This window comes from Chlorocebus sabaeus, chromosome 16 (assembly GCF_047675955.1).
Source record: "Chlorocebus sabaeus isolate Y175 chromosome 16, mChlSab1.0.hap1, whole genome shotgun sequence".
Classification (NCBI taxonomy): domain Eukaryota; kingdom Metazoa; phylum Chordata; class Mammalia; order Primates; family Cercopithecidae; genus Chlorocebus; species Chlorocebus sabaeus.
The window spans coordinates 5661585-5681273 of NC_132919.1; the positions used below are offsets into that span (position 1 = coordinate 5661585).

A 19689-nucleotide genomic window follows, 5' to 3' on the forward strand; every position below is an offset into this window, starting at 1 on the left:
GAGATGATAATAGTATTAATAAAGTCTCCCACTTATTTAGCGGCTAATATGAGCTTGGCCCTTTAAGGCACTCTGTGTTCCTCACAGGAACTGAATATAAGGTGTCTTGCTACCAGATGTGTGGTCCCGGACCAGTAGCTGCAGCCTTGCCTGAGAACTTCTTAGAAAGACAGACTATCAGGCTCATCCCAGGCCCCTGAATCTGAAGGCGTATCCTAACAAGATCCCCAGGTGGTCCTGTACGGCTTGTCATCCCCCTTTTACAGACAAGAAAACAGCGCTCAGTGGGAATTGAGCAGCTTGCTCAAGGCCACAGGGCACCTAGAAGGTAGGTGGAGATTTGAACCCACATTCTGGTTCCAAGACCTGCTGGTTTCCCACCGTGCAAGGCTGCGTCACGGGACTCAGCAGATGTTGGTAAAGGCTAAACTGCAGTGCAGTTGGAAAGCTGAGGACTGAAGGAGGAACACTCCCTAGATTTCAGATTTCAGATGGGGAAACAGCCAGAAGGGTTTCCTGGAGGAGGAGGTATATGAATCGGTCCTGCAAGAGTGAGCAGGACCTGAAGAGAAGGGGCAGGCTTATTTGAGGTGGAGGAAGCAGCCTGAGCAAAGACAGGGAAGAGTGAGTATCACACATCCAGAACCTTCTCTTGGTGGCTGCTGACTCCTATGGCCAGACGCAATACAGGATTTGAGATAGGATGGTGGCAATTCAGGAAAGCTTTGATTTTCCATTCGTCTGTGGCTGCCAGAGGAAGCAGCCACACAGCCTCTGCTCTGGCTGCAGGGTGCTTAGAAATGGACCTGCCTAGAGGAGGTCTGGACCCTTGGCCCCTGCTTCTCTGGGTCTGTGGACCCCTTTCCTCCCATGATCCCCTGCTGTGCCATGCCCTGCCCAACCCACTCCATCATCTCTTCACTCCTAAACTCAAAGAAAGGCTCATATAGCCCCTGACCCTCAGACACAGAAACCCCCATCTCTACGCAGTAACCAGTGGTCCAGTTGGAGGTCATAATGGGATCTTGTCCCTGTTCCCTGTTCTGATTTTGGCAGTCAGCCATTTTCTCAAAATATAGATACCAACTGTGGTGGTGCCTGTCAAAGACAAAACCAAACACACAAGGGAATGGATTTTGTTTCGGCAATGTGGAGCGCACCCCAGATCCAAAGATGAAAGTCTCTCCGGGGTGGTTTTGGACTTTCAGAGGGAGGAATAGCTAAGTTATATATAGGTAGGGCGATGTTACAGTTGGGATTGTTTTTGTATTCAGGGAGTCTTCATCAGTCAGCTGAACAGAAAATGTTTCTCTCTGTCTAGCTAGCTTCAGGAAGACAAACAATTCAGCCAAGCATTTATGAGAAAAAGCATGGGAATTTAGAGAGTCCGTGTCTGGCCTTGTTCCGGGTTAACAAGGTGGTCATTCGCGGGTCTTATCTAAGTCACATGGGGGAGGGTGGTTCTTTGTAGTGAGCTGTTTTCCCAAACACAGAAGGGGTGTGGGTACTTCTTAACCATCACTGTTTTTGGGAAACACAGGGCTTAGGGAAATTTCAACATCATCATGTCAGAATTTCTATACACAGAGGTATAAGGAGAACCATCTGATTAGGAGGTGAGGGCCAGGATAGTCCTTTCAAGTTGTAATTCCATAGAAAGGATGTTGATTTTATTTGGATTGTGTGTTAACACCGATCAATAAAAGTAGCAGAGTTTTCTAAGGATACTCATTAATATTTTACATGAGTCTACAAAAGCATGAATTTTTCACATCTAAAAGTATTGTTTTTTTTTTTTTTTTGAGACGGAGTCTCACTCTGTTGCCCAGGCTGGAGTGCAGTGGTGCAATCTCAGCTCACTGCAAGCTCCGCCTCCCGGGTTTATGCCATTCTCCTGCCTCAGCCTCCCGAGTAGCTGGGACTACAGGCGCCCACCACCTCGCCCAGCTAGTTTTTTGTATTTTTTAGTAGAGACGGGGTTTCACCATGTCAGCCAGGATGGTCTCGATCTCCTGACCTCGTGATCTGCTCGTCTCGGCCACCCAATCAACATCGTATCGTGTTAATGATTGACATGTATGCCAATAATGGAATGGAGAATATAGAGAGTGGAGGGTGCAGCTGAGACTCCACAGCCGCCCTCTGAGCTACCCAGTGGCTGAGATTTCCTGCCAGGGGAGGCGTGACGTTGCCGCGCAGGGCTTCTCAGATCTTCGTTAGTGGATTATGGCTTTAGAACCACCTGGGAGGCTTGCTAAAATGCAGATTCCTAGGCCCCCATCAAGAGCTGCTGAATCAGAATCTGGGCATGGAGTGGAGTGGGGCTAGGGAGTCTGCACTTTTAACCTGCTCTCTGGTCTTTGGCGGGGGTGAAGTCAGAGAAGCCTTCCTTGTGAGTGAGATGATAAAAGTGAGGCCTGAAGAATGAGTGGGGGGAGAGGGAGAGAAGGAGCGTTCCAGACCCATGGAAGAGAATGTGCAAGGGTCCTGAGGTAGAAAGGCACCTGGGGCACTTGTAAATCAGACCAAGAGTCCTTGAGGCTGGAGAGAAGCTGGCCAGGAAGGGAGAGTGCAGGGTAAGCCTGCAGGGAGAGCCCTGGGCCAGGTCCAGTGGGGCCTGGAGAGCCCTCCTGAGCATTCCGGACTTCATCCTGAGAGACGGGGGATCATTGAGGGTTTTGGTTGAGGGTGGGTGGGTGAGAGAGGTGGGGGTGTGAGTTGATCACTGGCTTATCACACCCAAAGTGTCCAAAACTAAACCTCCAGCCCTCAACCTACTGTCCTTAGTGAGGGCCATTGCCCACCCAGACACCTCAGAAGGAAGCCTGGCTATCACCTGGATTCTGCTGACTTGTCCCATACATCTCTTGAATCCATCTACTTCTCCCCCTCACCCCCTCTCCTGCTATTACCTGAGATTGGGCGGTACCTTCTCTCACCTGGACAATGTTGGCAACCTGGGCTTCCTGCCCCCTGGCTCACTCTCCCCACGCCCACCCATTGTCCCTGCCATGTAGCTAGACTGGCCTTTCTGTTAGGCAGCGGTGAGAGACGAGACTGGAGAGATACCCAAACACCCCGGTGATCCCCACTGCCCCTGGAGACTGTCCTCAGCACCACGTGCTCCGTGCCCCCACCCTGCTCCCCTCTCCATCTCTCACCATTGCCTACTTGACGGCCCGCCTCCCACTCCTACCCAGCACCTCCTCACCTCCAGGCTGCTCCACTCTGCCTGACTTAGATTACCAACTCCAGCACATGGTCCCAGCTTCAGCCTGCCTCGTCCGGAGGTCTTCCTTGACCTTCCCGGGCTGGGCCAGGAGTTCCTGCTCTGCAGTCTCTTCCCGCCTGCCTGCTGGGGTCTCTCCCTGAGGACCCTGGCCCCTTCTCAGGGCAGGATCAGTACTCTTGGCATCTGGCAGAGTAACTGCTCTAGGAAGTGCTTTGTGGGTAAATGTTAGCTAAACAAGGGTAGGTTTCTTGACTTCCCCTGGATTCCCTGGTGTGGGGCCCCGATGGCAGCAGCAACCTGGTGGCCTCGGCCTGGGGCTGTTGCTTTCTGGAATATTCTCCTCCCAGCTCCTTGCCTCCCTGCCTCTTCATCTTCTCCCCTTTGACTTTAATGCTTGTGAGACCATCCAGGATAATTAAGAGAAGGGAATTTTATGCTGTTTATGGGACTTTGATCAAAGATTTTAATTAACCTACCTTGCTTTAAGCCTTTAAAAGTTCATTCCCCAGGGCTGACCATTTGATAATGGAATTGATGCTTCTGGGCAGAGTTGGGGAGTAGGGGAAGCAGGAAGCAGGAGGGCTGACAAGGAGGGCCTAGCGATTGTCTCATTAACCCTTCCCCAGATGGACAGATTTCGGCTCAACGTAAAAGATTTGTCTCGGTCTGAGCTATTCACCTATGGAATGATAGGTTGGAGTGGTGGTGAGACCTCCATCACTGGAAGTATGCTAGCAGATACTAGACAATCTGCTAGGAGGGAGGTTAAAGTCAGTCATCGCCTCACTGATCAGACGAGGTCACTTTTAGGGACCTGCCAGATCTACGAGTCTTTCTCTCTCTCCCTATGCCATGCTGGGGAGGGGCAGGGTACACGGTCTGACTCACACCTGGAGCTTCGGTTTGAGGTCAAACCAGTATTTCTAATAAGAAGACAAAGATGAAAGGCAGCAACCCCAGAAGCTAACACACCCCTTGCAAAAAATCACTTTTCCAACCAGCCTTCGTGGAAGCTGCCACAGAGGGAACATTGATCCGTGCAGACACCACCTCAGGGGTTCAGACCTGTGCATCTGCTTTAGAAGCTCCGAACTGATGGTCACGGGGAGGCAGCTGTCCTGCAGGTGGTGGTTCCTGAGCACACACGCATCAGACACCCCTGGAAAGAGCCTTCCCGGAGCACAGGACCTGCCTGTTCTCAGGTGCCAGTGCCTTCCGGTAACAAGCACCTCCTTTAGTTCAGGTGAGGATCTTGGTGAGACAGTCTGCTGTTTTGAACTTGGGGGGAAAAGGGAGTGCACTCAGGAATGTGTGGAGTGGGTGGGGTGGGGGGCGCAGGAAGGTATTAGGGTTCTTAGCTAAGATCTATTGAGTTGACTATTTTCCAGGCCCTGTGGCAAGTACTCTAAAGTGTGTTCACTCATGTAATCTGACTGCTGTTATTTTTCCCAATAAATGAGGAAATCTAGGCCCTTTGAAATACGGCTCCCCAGGGGATGGAGGATGCAGGTCACAGAGTTTCTGGCCCTCTCTGATCTGGACTCCAACATGCTTTCCCCCAGCATTCCAGAAATTTTCCGCCTACAAGAACTGGCTCATGTCTTCCCTACCATTCTTCAAGGTTTGACGGAAATGCTGGTGCCCAGCGGCCCACGCCCCACCCAGCTCCTCCCATCCTAAGCCCCTGGGAGCTTTCACTGGATTCCCAAAATGCTCACTGGTACTTGTATTTTGCCAGTTATATCCTTCTTGCTGGCGTTATAAATATCCGTTTTAATGCCGAACCCTCCAGCCCCTAGACAGAGATGATTTCGAGGTGGGGAGACCATGTTTAATTCATCTTTGTCTTATTCCTCCACCCAGCATAAGCCCCACTTTTCACAAGTAATGTTGAATAAAATGAAAGAGGAAAAGCTATTTCTACCTCATTAGGTTCTGAGCTCATACATACAAATATTAAGGTGTCAATCAACAAGCATTTCCTGAGTCCTGGTCAAACAGGGAAGGTTCCCTTGTCCTCCTTGCAGGGTGTGCAGTGGGGGTGTGGCTCACCTTTTCAGTGCCCCGCTGCTCAAATTCTAGGGCAGCACTACAGGCAGGCAGGCTGTGGGGGCTCTGACCCCACGGCAGTGTCTAGGGGTGAGTGTTCACAGCTGAAGCCCCAGTGGCGTGTGTTACACGGGTGCTCTTTTAGTTTGCTGTCTACAGGCGGCTTGTGTTAACCAGCTCAGTGAGACCCCTGCCTTATCACAAGGACAGAGAGATTTCTGTATCCCAGGGTTTCTTGCCTTGGTGTACCAGAAGCATCGGATCACACGTGTGCTTGGAGAATGAGTGCAAAGTTTTATTGAGAAGAAGTAGCTCTCAGCAGATGGGGGAGCCAGAAGGGAGATGGATGTCCCCTGGAGTCGGGCCACTTGGAGGCCCCACTCTTCTTGCACAGCTCCGTCCCAACTCCGCGTTGTTCTGCCGGTCGATGGCCGGCCAGTGTGCTGGTGCCTGACCGTGTGTTCTTCCACCAGCGTGCACCTCTCCATGTCCTCTCGAGGACATCCAGCCGCTTATGTCTTCTTTTGCCCATGTGCTCCTCTCAATGTCTGCCTATCTGCCCAATAGGGTCTTAGGTTTTGGGGTTTGTTTTTTTTTTTTTTTTGAGACAGAGTTTTGCTCTTGTTGCCCAGGCTGGAGTGCAATGGCGTGATCTTGGTTCACCTCAACCTCCGCCTCCCGGGTTCAAGCAATTCTCCTGCCTCAGCCTGGTCAGGCTGGCCTTGAACTACCGACCTCAGGTGATCCTCCCGCCTTGACCTCCCACAGTGCTGGGATTACAGGCATGAGCCACCACGCGCCCGCCTGGGTCTCAGGTTTTTATAGGCCCAGGATGGCAGTCTGGTAGGCCAGGGTGGTCTTGGGAAATGCAACACTTGGGCAGGAAATGCCTGTCCTCACCTAGGTCTGTGGGGGTGGAGCCCTAGCCAGGGACCACGCCCTCTTCTACCCAGCCGCTTCCCTTCCCCACTTCCATATTATTTAAAGGGACCAGGGCTCTTCCCTTCCCAGCACTTCCCTGTCAGTGGAAACTATGTATCACCTGGGGGCGGGGAGGAGGCGGGTTGCTTCTCATCATAAGCCCTTCTACAGCCTTTGACTGTTTTTTTTTTTTTTTTTTTTTTTTTTGAGACAAGGTCTCTGTCACCCAGGCTGGAGTGAGGTGGCATGATCATAGCTCACCGCAGCCTCAGACACCTGGGTTCTAGCGATCTTCCCACATCAGCCTCCTGTGTAGCAGCGTAGCTGGCACCACAAGCATGCATCACCACACCTGGCTAATTTTTTTTTTTTTTTTTTTTTGGGGTAGACACAGGGTCTCACTATACTTCCCAGTTTGGTCTCAAACTCCTGGCCTCAAGTGATCCTTCTACCTCAGCCTCCAGAAGCACTGGGATTACAGGCATTAGTCACTGTGCCTGCCCTGAATTTTTAAATTATGTGTATATATTATTTTGTCTTTAAAATGCATATTTAACAATGAAATAAATGGCATTTTCTTTCATGTCTTAAAATCACCAACCAGAGGACAAAAGCCAAATTCCAAGTGGCTAAGGGTAATCCTTATAAGGGAGCTTATAAGCTTCCCATTTGGGTGGTCTAGGTTAAGAGGGAAGCCCCTGCTTACCCCAATTATGCCCAATGTCTCCAATGATACAGAGGAAAAGGAGCAATGTTCCTTTTTCTTTTCTTTTTTTTGAGATGGAGTCTCGCTCTGTCCCCAGGCTGGAGTGCAGTGGCATGATCTCAGCTCACTGCAAGCTCCGCCTCCCGGGTTCAAGCGATTCTCCTGCCTCAGCCTCCCGAGTAGCTGGGACTACAGGCGCCCACCACCATACCCAGCTAGTTTTTTGTATTTTTAGTAGAGATGGGGTTTCACTATGTTGACCAGGCTGGTCTTGAACTCGGAGCAATGGTACTTTAGGAAGCCATTTCTGCAGAGGCTTGTCGTGGTCGTAAGATGCCAGCTCTGACGAGGAGTCCCTTTCAGGCCTGCGCTGTAGGAGAGGCTTCAGGGCCAGGCCTGGGGAGCATGGATTCTGCCTTGGATTCCTCCCCTGGTCCTGCTGTCGGAAAAGGCTATGCAGGGAGCGGGGTTCTTGAGGCAGGCATCAGAGATGCAGGGGAAGAGGTGAGGAGAGAAAGCAAGCATCTCTCTCTACATCCTGACATTAGATGCAAGGCCTGCAGTTTTCCCACACCTCTGAGAAATTCAGATGAGGAAAAGGCACGGATTGCCTTTTACAAAGATGAGATACATTTAGAGTTTGATTAAGCATTGAGGGAGAACAGCTGGAGTTAGTAGAGACAGTACTTATTATAACGCCTGTTTTAAGAAATAGTTGGCTGGGTGTGGTGGCTGACGCCTGTAATCCCTGCACTTTGGGAGGCCGAGGCGGGTGGATCATAAGGTCAGAAGATTGAGACCATCCTGGCCAACACGGTGAAACCCTGTCTCTACTAAAAATACAAAAAATTAGCCGGGTGGGTGGCGGGTGCCTGTAGTCCCAGCTACTCGGGAGGCGGAGGCAGGAGAATGGTGTGAACCTGGGAGGTGGAGCTTGCAGTGAGCCGAGATCGCGCCACTGCACTCCAGCCTGGGTGACAGAGTGAGACTCCGTCTCAAAAAAAAAAAAGAAATGGTCACATTTTGGGAGACCAATACCATGGGTTGTTTGCTATGGCCTAGAGCACCTTGGATAAGAGGGTATACTCCGGGATCAGTCTGGGCTCTGCCTCTCTTTAGCTTTGTGGCCCTGGTCAGGTTTTTTCACCTCTCTGGGCCCCTCCTCATTTGTGAAATGGGAACAATGATAGTACCTACCTCAGAGGTTGTTGTGGGGATTCATTGAGCTAATACATGTAGCTCACGTATTACTGTATGCCTGGCACATAGTAAGTGTCACATAACGTTGAGCTGCTGTTATTTATGATCACTGTTACTATCATGTAGGATCTGCTGTCTGTGATGGAGAGAAGCCAGCCAGGGGTGCACACAGTCAAATCCTAAGGCGCCACCATCACTATCACTGAAGGAGGACATAGCTGACTTCTGAGGCATATCTACATTGATCAGCCTTGTGCTGGCAGGTGGCAGGGAGGGAACCGCTGCATCTGCCACAGCCCCACATCCAAAGTGGGGAAGGGGCTCGGGATTGCACATAGATGCCCTGAGGCTGTAAGGAATGCCACTTTGGAGAGCTCCTTGGAAGGAAAGCTTTGGGGGATCTGAAGCAGAGGGTCTCAGATTTAGAGTGCATCAGAATTGCTGGGAAACTCATTGAATTTCAGCCTCCCAGGTTCATAGTTATTGGGCGGGGCTGCAGCATCTGCCTTTGAAACAAACATCTCCAAGTAATTATGATGCACTTTTCCTTAGTCTGCAGTTACCTGGGAGACAGGGCACATGTAGCTTCTGAGAAATGAGCACCTGAGCTCCCTCACATGAACTGACTTCCTTCTTGGCTGAGAGAACTTCAGAGGTGCTAGGTTTTTAATCAGGGTTCCCAGCACCCTGACTCTGACCCTCAGCTAAACCCTCACCATGAATATAAGCTTAGTTTTTATTCTGATCACAGACAGAGCCACAGGCAGAGTGGCCATAGACTGCTCTGGTCCTTGCTATATACTCTTCCCTAATCCTTGCCACATACTTACCTCTACCCATAAATCCTGACTGTGGCCACCAGTGAAACCCTCATCATAAACATAGACTAGGCTTTGCCTTTGACCCTTCCCCAGGCAGAGTCCCAGGCACAAGCTCAGCCAGCTGACTCTCATGTGAGGGGACGTGGATGGTTCTGTGCAGAGCCTCCTCTTCCCCCAGGGCTGGAGACACAGCTGAGAGCCCACGCCCTGCTTGGTGGCCTCTGGTGGGGCTGAGGAGAGGGCTCTGGGACATAGGAACTGTGCGTGAAAGGCAACCCTGGCTGTACACGCAAGGCTGATTAACGTGCATCATGCTTGCCTCATTCCCCAGGTGCCTTCTCCAGATCATTGCTCCTCTGATTAATTCCTCAGAACAAAGCTTGCAGCACTTACGTGGAGATTGACTGGAGGACCCCGAGACTGTTCCCAGCCGGCCCCCAGGCCTTTCCTGAGTGCTTTTGCTGGTGAAGTGTCTGAGGGGTAGGGGGACCTGATGCCCAGAACCTGACCAGAAAGCAGACAGTGTTCTGCCTCCGGGATGACGGGTTTGCTGGTTCTTTGGAGACAGTTTCCCACTGGAGCCAAATCAAGTGAGTGACATTCTGACTTAGGAGTCACTGACATACTGGGTTGAAATCTATCAGGAGGTGAAATTGGTTCTCCTTTACAAAGATAAGATACAAGTAGAGTTTATCTTACTGCTACCACCACCACCATCGTTATCTTTGCTCTCTATCTGCACTATGAAAAATTCTTTACTTAATTTCATTTAACTCTTAAATCTCAGGATTAAAACAGATAATAAGTAACTTGGTATATACGAGTATCACTACTGACAGGTGATGACACCTCACCCCATTGAGTTCAGGACCAGGGAAGTGAATTCCTCAGTGGACTTGCAGATGTCCCATTACTATACTCTGAAACATAAGAAATCCATATAATTTCCTTTGTTTTCTCGGCTACAAGGAAATTCCAGAATTTCTCTCAATTGCTCTAGCTTTCCGCTGCTGAAAGTTCTCACCGTAACTCTTCTCTACCCATCTGTCATTATTTCTTGGTTCCCAATTAGTAAACAAAAAATACATAAGAATTATAGTTTTGATGGTATTTGAGTCTGCACTACAAATAATATGTGTATAAATGAACTGAAAATGCCGAACGTTATTCTAAAGCCAGTGTGTCGATTGTGTGTTGGTTCTTCTGCAGTACGGTGGAGTGCGCTCCTAATAGACTCCTAATAGACTGACCCTCCTTCAGGTGATAACCATAAACCCTAGATAAAATACAGAAATCCGAAAGGCTCTGAGTAGCGAACAAAGACAGGAGGATTGTGTTGCGTATTTGAAACTTGGAAGAAGGGACTAGCGTGAAGTGGGTTTCCCCTTTCGATGACTTTTGATTTGAAGGAAGCCACGGTCATGACACAGCACAGAGCATCGAATATGCTGACAGAAAGCCCAGTGTCTTTCTGGCCTGAAGAACCAGAGGATAGAGACAGAGGACAGCTGCTGGAAGATGAGGGAATGAATTCCAGAGAGGAAATAAGCAGAGAAGAGAGCCCCAAATTCTGTGAATAAATTCTCCCCAAGTCTCTGGCTGATCCCTGAATTGTGCACGCATGGTGCAGACCCAAAGAAGCTTGCAGCTAAGACCAAAACACCTGAGATGAAATTAGATCTGCTGCCCACTTCAGAGGAGAGAGAGTTTGTAGTTTGAAACGAAACAAGTTTGGTGCCTGTTAAATAAAAACATTAACACTCTTCAGAGTAATATGACAGAATCCAGAATCTCAAAAATGTAACAATCCACAAAATTAAAATCAAATCCAAAAGTACCTGGCATATGAAACAATACAAAAATGGGACCAATTCTCAAAGAAAAAGACAATCAATAGAGGTCATCTCCATGACCTAAGGACTGAAATGATCACACAAAGGTGTTAAAGCAACTACAACTGTAGTTGTGTTACAATGATGGGAAACATGGTTTTAAAAAGGGAAATCTTAACAGAAATACAGAGCCTATAAGAAAAGAACAAAACACAAATTCTAGAACTAAAAACCAATTATATAAAATAAATAATTCACGAGGTGGACTTATTAGCAGAAAGGAAGTGGCAGAAGAGTGAGTGAACTTGAAGATAGATTAATATAAAAGACTAAATCTGAGGAACAAAGGAAAAAGATAAAAAAAAAAAAAACCCAAAAAAAACAACAGAGCTTCAGGGACTTATAGGGAAAATATAAAACCCTTTAACTTATAAATAACTGGAGTCCCAAGGAGAAAACCAGATAAAAACCATGATAGGAAATAACCACACAGATCTTCCAAAGTTTGGGGATTAGGACATACATTTACAAATTCATGAATCTTAGCAAGCCTGAAAGAGAATAAATAAGAAAATCATGCCTAGACATGTCAGAATTTAACTGCTAAAATCAGTGTCAACCAGAAGGGTTTTTGCTATGAGTGTATTCATTTATTCAATGAATATTTATTGAGCTGTGTATTGGACACTGTTGGTGTGCTATGAATGCAACCTAATGCTGGAATCTTTAGGAGAGGAATGGGGGCAATTACTGGAATTGGTTTAAGATTATGTTTTGTTCAGTAAGATCAAATTTACATGAAGAATACAAGCAGAATAAACCCGGAGTTCAGGACATAAAGACAGTTCAGGAACACAAGATATCCTTGAACTGGACATCTCAGAAGAATATCGAAGACTCTGGGGGGAAGGGAGTGAGGTCTGATGGGCAAGGAGACTTTAAAAACTCAGGAGGAGCATTTATGGGTAAGGACAATGAAGTATCCTCTGACTCTGGGCTGTTCTGCCAGTGACTTCCATCTAGATAAAAGTCTGGATAAAAGAGGAGGGGTCATTGCACAGCTTTGTGACGGTCCCCTAGGCTGCAGGAGGAGTTGTTTTGAGGCAAGTGCTAGAAAGTTACCCTTGTAGCGTTGGTGTCTTGGTGAAAGAGGGTCACTCATCAATTCATCCATGGAACTGAGTGAGCGAGGGGGTCTCTGTTTAGAATTAAGGATGGGCATATTAGCGTGGGGAACTACAATGGAAGATCATGAGATTAAGGCTAATCAACCACGAGGAGGCAGGAGGGGCGAGAAGCAGGCAGAGGCAGTCTTAACCCTCTGAGAATATTCTCCAAAAGAGGCCTCTTTGTCACAAAATATTTAAAGTTAATATGTCCACGTGACAGTAGTTAAGATAATAAAAACATACATCAGTTGGAGAAATATGAAAGCAAGGGACATTGGTTCAACACTCGACTGAAACATCAGTGGCCAGATGATGATATGTGTAGGGAGAAGAGATGAATGATGGTATCTTTTTCAGTGTTCACCTTCCGGAGGGGGCGGAGCTCCTTTCTCAGGTTGCCTCTTGTATTAGGGTTCTCCAAAGAAACAGAACTGATAGGATGTGGGTGTACATATAGCTATACATATAGATATAGCTATATCTTAGTTGACAGGATTAATAGGATGTGAATACAGATTAGATATGGATGTTGATAACCTACAGGTCACATTTGGCAGGCTTCCAAATCAATCTCCTGGGGTAGGTCTTATGATTCATGGCTTACATCCTGTCCCTGAGTAAAGAATCTTTTTTTTTTTGAGATGGAGTCTCGCTTTGTCGGCTAGGCTGGAGTGCAGGGGCACGATCTCGGCTCACTGCAACCTCCGCCTCCTGGGTTCAAGCAATTCTCCTGCCTCAGAATCCTGAGTAGCTGGGACTACAGGTGCCCGCCACCATGCCTGGCTAATTTTTGTATTTTTTTAGTACAGACAGAGTTTCATCACATTGGTCAGGCTGGTCTCGAACTCCTGACCTTAGGTAATCCGCCCCCTTCAGCCTCCCAAAGTGCTGGGATTACAGGCGTGAGCCACCGCGCCGGGTCCCTGAGTCCCTCAAATCCTATCGTGAGTTCCTCAACTGTCAATATATTTATAAATACATAGCTTACAGCTACTGAAAAGGACACTGTTTTCTTTCTGAATCATGAAATTTTACTGATTGTCCTGTGTGTAGGACATTTTAGCATGTATATTGTGATCTGTAGCCAAAGATTGTAACCTTTGTCTTGTACCCCCCAATAAAAAAAAATGACAATTCTGATATGTGGAGCTGCCTTCCTGTCTCCTAAACTTTCTTGCAAAGGCATTACAACTTGAAACAGACCTTGGAACATGCTCAACTTTGTCGGTGTGTCTTCCCAGGTTGCTCCCCACATTTGGCTTCCAGCAAGCCTTTATCGAGCCTTCCAAAGCCTCAACAACCTTAATTTTGGTTGACAAAATGGCATAGTTGGTGGGATTTCAGAGTGACCTCCCTGGACCACCTGGAGTGGCTTCCCACCTTCATGCAGGAACTGGCAATGAAGCCATTGCATTTTTGAACTTGGATGCACCTGCTAGGTCTGCAAATGAGTTCCTCCTGAAATCAATTAGCTTCTTGTCTTAAGTTCTGGTTTATTCAATCTGATTTCCTCCTTGGCTAGGACGTACGATGACTCTCAGAATGAAGAGTTACTGCCACAAATTCGAGGTAAAGGTTTTTGTTGAGTACTACGGCAAGGGAAAATAGGAGCTCTGTGAATTGTGTCCTGGCAGTTTGGGGTGAGACAACCTTTCCTTAGCTTTCTCCTTCGTTGACTGAGTGAGGGCACTACATAGCTTGTCTCACTCAAAACAACCAAGATGGGAAGTGGGTCCTCTAGTTGCACCAGCTGGTTTTATGTGTAATACGGTCTTTGTCCTTGCCAGTACTTAGGTAAGTGAATCAACCTAACTCGGGATGGTCATAAGCAGCAACAGCCAAAATGGGAATTTGTTTGAAATGCCTAAAGTGATTTATTTGAACACAAAATTTAGAACCCAACAAATTGAATGGGTGACTTACTTCCAACGGCACCTAAAAGCTTTGTAACCTTGACCTGCTCCCCGTTCTTCTACCCCTCTGATCTGAACTCACTCCTTTCTGCTTGTTTCTGTGGCTCTTACACGTCTCTTAGGCAGAGATTTTTGGAATTTCACAATGCTCACATTTCCTTCTTTCAAAAGGGGGAAATATATTTAAATTCGAAACAAAAGAAGCAAATGAAACAACTACAGAATGAGAATAAAACTGCCGAGATTAAAAAAATACAGATTTTTTTTAAAACAACTTTTTATCCCTAAACTTTGTTAATGAGGAACACTCTGGGATTCTCAATCGTTGAGGCATGCCAGGTTTTCTAGGCCTCCAGCTGGCTACATATTATGGCCCATTCTTGTGCACATTTGTACATTGATGGGCAAGTTACATCAAGGAAAATACAGAACTCAAGTAGTCATTATTCCAAAACTCTGCAACTCTAAAGTTAATATGTAGAGTCTTCTAAGTTCTTTATTTCTCTATTTTTTTCTGCTGCCTACTATGAATCTGCTGAATTTTCTACTGGTATTGAGATAAAACTCACTGCTACTGGTATTACTAATTCAAGGTTGCTTGAAGGTTTTGTTTTTCTTACAGAATTCAGCCAGTTCTAGATAATGGGTAACCATTAAAAATGTAACCCTAAATTCATCTGAAACCAAATAAAACAAAAGAAGTGAAAGAGGTTCTTAAAAATATAAAACTGCCATGGAAACTGCTATATCTAAAATTTTGGTTCAGAGTCTTCATTATGTTATTTATTGGGGCAAACAAAGTTTATTCATGTAAACAGGTCCCAATTTTGTCAGAGATATAATTTGGATCCACTTGTCTTTTCACTCATAAATTAGCCCCAATATTCTCCAAGTTCATGTGACTTAAGTAAACCTTTGATAAATAAGATAACTTTAGTTATTGGTAAAATAAAAATAGAAATGTCTTCATAAGCTATAAAAATGATTAACTTAGAAATAACTTGAAGTAATGCCTAGGTTTGTCAAATATCTCATTTCTCATAAGTAATCTAGGTAAACTTAAAATAAATTAATTAAATGTAAATGGCATAAAGTACTTATATATAAAATTTTCATGTACTTTGAAATATTAAAATTGTGTTAAATTAAATAATAACTACTTATTAAACATCTGAGTTATTTCCAATTAAGAAAAAATTATGTTAGAAAGAAACATGTTTATAAAAATTATCAGTTGGTTTCCATCTATAAAATACTGATATGTGACAGATGATTCAAGATTTCTTGCCTTCTAGGTTTTCACCAAAATGTAAGGTTGCTAAGAATAAAAATTCTAAATAATATGTATAATTCTGTATATAAAGTGTACCTAAAAAACAAGATGTGTGTTTAAGAGAAAAAAAATCATAAAAAAGGATAAAATATGTTATTTGCTGAGAAAAAATAATTTTGTCTAATTTGGAGGTTATTTAAAAGTTGATTCAAAATGTAGATTTAGGAGAAAGATATAAGAAGATAGAAAGGAACCATTAAGTAAGACAGAGAGAGAGAGAGAGATGTGAAGAAAGTTGTGGACATAAATATATATTTTTATTAACTAAGGTTAAAGAAAAAATAATTTTATAGGAGAAAAAATCTTGAATAATAATTTTTTGTCCTAAAGTAAAATGACTTGTTATTTAAGAAAAAGGAAGTGTAGGATAAAGTAAGCATGTCATAAATGGTCTGTATCAGTCATAATAAGGTTCATGAAAAGGGAATTTAAGAAAGAAATTTTGTGTGTGAGTAAGTTGGCTATAATTAAAAGGAAATTATTTATAAGTCTTTCCAAAGATTGGTCTCCTATGTTGGAACAAGGTTTTCTTAAAGTATTGATTTGCTCTTAATGACATTGTAACAGGTTTTGGTTTTCAATTCTGTTCTCTTTTTCTTTGTGAAACTTCTGAGATTTATATGTTGGAAGTTCAGCTTTTGCTGTGCCCTGCTACATGTAATTTGCAGGTCATGTATCATGCTTTCTGCTTTTCCTCCTCTTGAAAAGATGTATCTTTTTGCTTGGCTGGGGTGATAACTCTTTCCACCTTTTCATCAACTCCTGTAACTTTTTTCTCTAGTTCTAAGTCTGATGTTGTGGCCTGCTGCTGAAATGTTTATCTTGAAGTTCTAGAAAAGCAGTGTTGTCCTCCAGTAGAACTTGATTCTGTCCTCTTGGCTTTTCTTGATGTGTCTGAATTGGTCAATATAATTTGGAGACTTCCCATACAAAGAACCATGTATTCCCCTGATCAAGGTAGTGGTTTTCTTGTTTACATTCTTCGGTGGTGCCGTGTTCACTCATCACCCTGGAAACAATTTTCCTGTGTCTGTGTCTGTGTCTGTTTCAATTTAAATATCTTTTTCATCAGGCTTGGCTTCCAGGTTATCTAAATTGGCTTCTCATAAGGAGAAGCAATCACACCACAGGAGGTATTTCTTTACCTTTTTGGTAGCCGACTGAAAAACCAAAGATTTTACATTTTATCAAGATAATTCCTGTGTTGCCTTTATTAGGTTTCTTGATTACTTAGGAACACTGAGCTGTAAATGGGTTAAGGGTTTTACATTCCTGTAACTTTCTGTATGACCCCTGAGGTCTTTTGATGGTCACAATGGTTCGATAAATAACTATTATTTTACAAAGACAACGACCTGTAATTTTGTTTTGTTCCAATGTTTTGAAACTTCTGACATATTTGACATATTTTCCAAGGGTGAAAATCCTAAATGAAGTCTTTTGGGATTAAATATTAGGTTGGTGCAGAAGTAATTGCAGTTTTTGACCTAATAATTATACGTATTTGGTAAATTATATGGAAAACACTGACAAATAATAAATGATACTAGATCTTCCTTCAGTTACATTTATGGGTATGTTGTTCATATAAATGTTCCAAAAATTTTATAAATTATAAAAACCCAACATGTTATCAGTCATAATTTTGATTAATTTTTTCTAAAATTATATTTATATGGATGTTATTAATATGAGTATTCTAAAGATTATATAAAATTTATAAAAGTCTAATGGTCCCGATATGACACCGTCAGTCATAGTTCTGGTTATCTTAAAATGCTACATGTAATGGAAATAACTAAATTTCTTTGTCAATTGGGAACTTTCATTAGATTTAACCCATGGCTATTCAAAGTTTTTGTCATCACAGCTATTGTTTTTTTTATTTTTAATTGAAACAGAGTCTCACCCTGTCACACAGGGTAGAGTGCAGTGGTGCAATCTCAGCTCTCAGCAACCTCCGCCTTCCAGGTTTATGCGATTCTCCTGCCTCAGCCTCCCAAGTAGCTGGGATTACAGGTGTGTGCCACCGTGCCTGGTTAATTTTTTGTATTTTTAGTAGACACAGGATTTTGCCATGTTGCCCAGGCAGGTCATGAACTCCTGAGCTCAAGTGATCCATCCGCCTCGGCCTCCCAAAGTGCTGGGATTACAGGCCAGAGTTATTGTTTTGAAATCTTCTCTAAAAACATTTGGAATCAGCTATACTCCAAAACTGCCTTCCATGGAAGAGACTCTACCAAGTACTCTTGAATACAGATTTCTGATAACTTTAAGATTAACAAACTAAATAAAAACTTCCATAAAAAGTTGTACATCAAGATTACTAACCCAACATCAAATAAAACAAGGATTACATGGGACTGCGCTGATAGAGGACTAAAATGATTTTTATGACTTTTAAAATAATAGCTAATTCTTTTTATATTCTGTTTTCCAAAGTCAAAAAAGTTTTCCTTCTTTTGAGCCCCCTTACAACAATTGGGTAAAGTATGCTTTTGTGAACAAAATTAAGATACTTACCTTTCTCTTTGCCCAAATTCTCCAGAATATGGTAACTATTCTTCAACAGCTAAGGCCAAAATAGTATCACCCGGCAACTGGATGCGATTCATTATTCAGGAAAACAGCACGTAGCCTTGTGTCAGGTTCTACCCCATGTTGCTAACAACCTGCCTGCAATAACAAGGTTCTTTCTCGGCATTGAGAGACAAGACTTCCTAGGAATGAGCCTTCTCAGGGCCTAGGGATAAAGAATGTCTATCACTCTAACCTAAGCAGAGGTTTATCATCAGTGCTTCCATGGGAAGATTCTTGATCAAAAAGGGGAAATGATAACTTACAGGTCACACGTGGCAGGCTTCCAAATCAACCACCTGGGAAAGGTCTTAAGATTCCTGGCTGACATCCTGTCTCTGAGTAACAAACCTTTTTTTTTTTTTGAGATGGAGTCTTGTTCTGTTGACCAGGCTGGAGTGCAGTGGCGCGATCTCGGCTCACTGCAAGCCCCACCTCCCAGGTTCACGCCATTCTCCTGCCTCAGCCTCCTAAGTAGCTGGGACCACAGGTGCCCGCCACCACGCCTGGCTAATTTTTTGTATTTTTAGTAGAGACGGGGTTTCACTGTGTTAGCCAGGATGGTCTCGAGCTCCTGACCTCATGATCTGCCCGCTTTGGCCTCCCAAAGTGCTGGGATGACAGGCGTGAGCCACTGCGCCTGGCCCCTCTGAGTAACAAATCTTATTGTGAGTCCCTCAAGTCTTATTGTGCGTTCCTCAAATTTTTGATGTACTGATTAATATGTAACCTATTAACACTGAAACGGACACTGATATGTTTCTGATGCATGAAGTTTTACTGATTGTCTCGCCTGTAGGACATTTTGGCCAGTATGTTGTAATTTTTTGACAGAGCGAACTCTGTCAAAAAAAGAAAAAAAGCACAAATTGAGAGGTGGGAAACTGAGACAGGGAAGGGAAAAAAAGCCCATAACATGTGCATTCATGAAGGGGTATCACTGTGGGCAGGAACTCAGCCCACTGGGGACCCCTGAGGAATGGTGATGCTTGCTCAGGATCATCCTGATGAGAGTTGGGAGCTGAGAGTGCATCTACTTACTCCCATCTCCCACTGGCTGAGGGTTATCTCCAGGGGTGGTCACTTCTCCATGCTCACGAGTTGTGCATGTGGGAAGCTGCACACATTCTGGAGGGGAGAGGATACCCTTAGGCTGAGAAGCAGAGAGACCCAGGCTCTTGTCTAGGGAGGCGGCCAGCGAGCTGGAACTGTCTGCCTCAGCTCCGGATAAACTCAGAAGCAGGCCACAGGGCTGTGGACACCGTGGCCGCTAGGAGAGCCCTGCAGTGGGGGATGGTTTTGCTTGTTCAAGGAGCCAAAAGGACTGAGCAGGTGACGGAGGACAGGAGAGGTGGGCTGGAGAGGTGGGTAGAGGCCAGGTCCCCACTGCCCAGCCACCAACACAGGGGCTGTGGATTTTTTAAGTACAGAAGAAGTCACAGAGGGTTTCAAGCAGAAGTGCAAAATGAGCCGAGGGTAATTTTTAAAATATGAGAGAGGAGTAAATGCCTGGAGAAGGTAAAGAAGGATGGGCTCCAGGGCACACGGGCCTCTGAGAGGAGCAGGGATGCATCTTCCATGAAGACAGGAACAAGAGTGAGCACCCACCTCACACAGGGTTGACCTAGGAAGAGGAGGGAGCTTCTGTTGTTATTTCCTTTTCTTTCTACTGTGGAGAATGAGGTGCCCCCATTGGCCAAAATGGGGGTGGGTGGGGATTAAAGGAGAGGGACGTGACAGTTTTCTTTCTATCTTTTTTTCTTTAATTAAAAATTTTTGTTTGTTTGTTTGAGGTGGAATTTCGCTCTTTTTGCCCAGGCTGGAGTGCAGTGGTGTGATCTCGGCTCACTGCAACCTCCGCTTCCCGGGTTCAAGTGATTCTCCTGCCTCGGCCTCCTGAGTAGCTGGGATTACAAGTGTCCACCACCACACTTGG

The 19689-nt window shown here is 45.0% G+C and overlaps 1 protein-coding gene across 4 annotated transcripts in view; it reads left to right on the plus strand.

Annotated features, from left to right (window-relative positions):
* The window catches only part of WSCD1 (WSC domain containing 1), a 388346-nt gene that overhangs the window by 84745 nt on the left and 283912 nt on the right, over nucleotides 1-19689 (plus strand). For 2 of the 4 annotated variants that reach the window (XM_073004640.1, XM_073004639.1), the window contains exon 4: nucleotides 9261-9519. The exons of the other annotated variants lie outside the window; for them this stretch is intronic. The gene's annotated coding sequence lies outside the window, so the exon portion shown is untranslated. The remainder of the gene's footprint in view (nucleotides 1-9260; nucleotides 9520-19689) is intronic. 4 annotated transcript variants of the gene reach the window in all.